This window comes from Benincasa hispida, chromosome 12, assembly GCF_027475165.1.
Source record: "Benincasa hispida cultivar pf3 chromosome 12, pf3_genome.v1.1, whole genome shotgun sequence".
Classification (NCBI taxonomy): domain Eukaryota; kingdom Viridiplantae; phylum Streptophyta; class Magnoliopsida; order Cucurbitales; family Cucurbitaceae; genus Benincasa; species Benincasa hispida.
In genome coordinates, this window is record NC_143489.1 from 47,347,428 (window position 1) to 47,351,156 (window position 3,729).

Consider the following 3,729-nt stretch of genomic DNA (forward strand, 5'->3'; position numbering starts at 1 on the left):
TTTAGGTTTTGTTATCCCTTGTTACTGATGACTCTAGAAACGCTAGAGTCAAGCAATAACTATAACTAAAACCTATTTGATACTCCAAATTAAGCATGCTTTTGTTAAGAGCCTCTAGCATATAAAGCTTACATATAGAATCTATGCTAAAGATGACTAATCTATCACATCAATCGAACAAAAATTGCATATGAATTAAAGCAAATAAGAGAAACAAGAATAAAACAAAAAACCACAATAACATGCATTAAAATCTTAATAAATCCATAGAAAATTGCCCAACAAACTTGAAAATCGATGTTTGGGCCTTTAGTCGTTCATCAAAACTTGAACCCCAATGTCATGATCTTCACTACAATACAAAATGGAAAGAAATCTCATGGGTTTTGGCCAAAAATGGCCAAAACCAAGCCTAGTGCTCCGAAAATCAACTCCCAAGTCGCTCTCCCCAAAACTCTAAAACATAAGGAGATTTATATAAAAATTGTGGCAAGTCAGGGTGCTGAGGAACAGTGTCGCGGCGCTCTAGGTTCTTTGTTGCACCACGGAGCAGTGTTGCAATGTTGAGGGGTCTTTGTGCACGCGCATGCTGTCCTTCAAACTCCAAACCGTCGTGGCACTGGCGCTACTTTCTTTTGCAGCCTATGGAATTCGCTCATGTGTGTTGTTGCGACATAAGGCCTCGATGAGTATTTTTGTCATTTCTCCATATTTTAAACCTGTTCGCTCTATTTAGTTTCTAATTACTCCAAATTAACTTCAGACGTCGTAATGCTCCAGAATGCACCAATTGCTTGAGATTCTACAAAATATTAAAGCACATTAATTATCATAAACAAGTGAGAATAGAGGTACTAAGATTGGATATTTCAGGTGCTATCAAAGATAGCGAAATTTTATACCACAAAGATAGTCAACTCGATTATCAAAGAACTAAGGAAACGGGAGACGATTTGGCACCAGATATCCATGTGTGTGGATAGAGCTATTGTAAAAAGTGAAAAAACCATTAAAAGAACAACAACGATGACGATTGTTTGTGGAGGTTTTCACGAACCTCTTAGTCTGGCAAACAAATCACAGTTGACAAGGGATCTCGCTTCCTCATTTAGAAATTCTAATCCCAGGAAAAACACCCTAAGGTCATATTTATGACCTAGGATAAATTTTGTATAATTTCAGCATCTAATATTAAAATAATAATATTTTTTTGTGTAATTGAATCTTATTCAATTATCAAATTATCCTAATATATATTTTCTTATTTATATAATAATGTATCTTAATACGTTAATAATTTTATTTGATATTTAATATATTAAATACAATAAATATGTTTTTCCTTATTCTATATCAAATAAATTAAAATCAATTTGAACACTTCAAATTTTTTTCAATTAAAATATTTTCTCAAGTTGTTCGTATGAACTAGCAATGAGATTTTATGGACCTACAAATTATAAGCTTCAATGATTCAAAATTAATTAACTAAACTCTTTAATTATTCCATTTTCATTCATGAACATTAAGTGACCTATAATTGGACTCTTGTGCAGTGTGGGACAAGTTGTGTCCATAAATATAATCAGTCAAGCAAGTCGACAATCATAAGTTGTTCGTGATTACAACTAGGTCAAATGTCCATTTTATCTCCCTAGTTACATCTTGCACATTAAGTACCACTAATCCTCTAATGAACAATATGTTTATGATCCAATCATAAACACCATCCCTCTCGAGCCAGTTAAATGGTAAAGCCCATTATTCAAGTCCTGAAATCAACACATCAGAGAACTACTCATCTACTTCCTATGTGGGAATGAGTGAATTTCATCTTGTGAAATTATGTTCTCACCTCTTTGTTAGATCAAGCCCCCAAAATGATAGACTTGTTGGATCAACTACTTGGGTCATTCTTGCTGATGCAAATAAAAGGTTGAGTCATCACAAGCAAGAGTTCATAACTTTCTTAGGATTCAGATTGTATCGCATATGATATCCTGTGAAATATTAATTTCTTCAATTACAGGATTTATAAAGCAAGATTAAGTAATTCTCGATCCAATCTTATACAAACTCTTTGTTTAGGATACCATCACTCTCATGTACTCATAGGAACGATTTGGATCAATTTTTTTGTAACAATTATAAAGTGTGTCCTATCCACAGTTACCAAGATAAAGCACCCAACATAATACATATAGTATAGACCCTTTCAGTTATTTCTTGAACATGACCATCCGTTTGCCAACCATATATTATTCAAAATTACATTTAATAACCTTGCATTTTATTTGTTATGGATAATATAATATTGCACATAAAATCATTAAATTAAATAATTGAGTAATTACGATGCTTTAGAACACAAATCCCGACAGAAAAGCTATAGCGTGAAAATTTTAGGGACTTCTAGATTCGACTTCAATCAACTTTGGCCTAAACTGGGTTTTATTTAGTTTGGTAATGATTTTGGCATCCTGATCGAGATTCGATGCTCGATTGTACCTGAAACACTGATTTAGAGGTTTGTTGGGCTTTAAATTATGGGTTTTGTGAGATTTTGAACAATGTGCATATGTGTTTCTTAGTTGTATTGTTTCATACTCTGCTTGAATTTGTGCAATGTATGCTCAATTAATGTGTCAAATTAGTCGTTTATAACATGGATTGTGTGTGTATGTTATGTGTATGCTTTGATTATTCGTAATTATAATGATTTCATGCTTAGTTTGATTAGCAAATAAGTTCGATTGTGTTTGTGTTGATTCAAGACATCTTCCCTATGTCTTTTACATTAATACATAAACGACCTTAAGTTTAGAAAAATGCTAAGTTGAATCTAGCCAATTTGATTGGTGGATCTTAATTGTTCCCAAACTTAATGCGGCCAATCGGCAAGAATGGAATGCTATCGTGCTCAACTTGGTAGTTAGTTTAGAGATTATATATGTTTAATTAATTGAATTAGGAGATTTCATCTAGCATGGAACACTATCATGTCCAACTAATCAGATGAGACCTTAAACTAAGATGTCATAATTTTGTGATTAATCAATGAACAAAATCCATTAAGTAGCCCAACCATCTCTGAATTAATCTAGTAAGCTCGACTCTTATCCCTTTATACTATTTCATCAACCATCTTACTTGCATTTCTTTTTACCTGTCAAAACTGCCATTTTAACTATTTTCCTTGGACAAATTTAGCTTATAGAAATCATATGTGCCCTTATGGTTCGACCGGATCTACTAATTTTACGAAATTTTAGTAGTTCTTAATCAGTTAATTATAAATTGTGTTTGATGATTGATGGTTTTGACAACCTTTATTCTTTCATGCAAGGGATACCTATGACCATAGTCCATTAGGATTTGATACGGATGCGGGAGTATCGAGACGTCCACTGATCTTCCTATTAGATGGGTTTTTGGATGTCATGGCTTCGAGCTGGGTTAGGCATACGGTGTCTCCTTTGGCTAGCCATGTCCGTAATCTAAAGACTTTGAAGCCATTATATTGTCGAGTGCAAGTGTAACAGCTACACGTGATTAATTTAGGTTGAAGCTAACCTACTCAAATTGATTAATTAAAAATCTCTTTTTCTAACAAATAATGCATACATTTCTTACAAATTCACTCCACCTTCATTGAGATTCAACTCCATAACATTTTTCATAAAATGGTATAAGATATCAAACTACTGTTGATAAAATAGGCAAAACGGA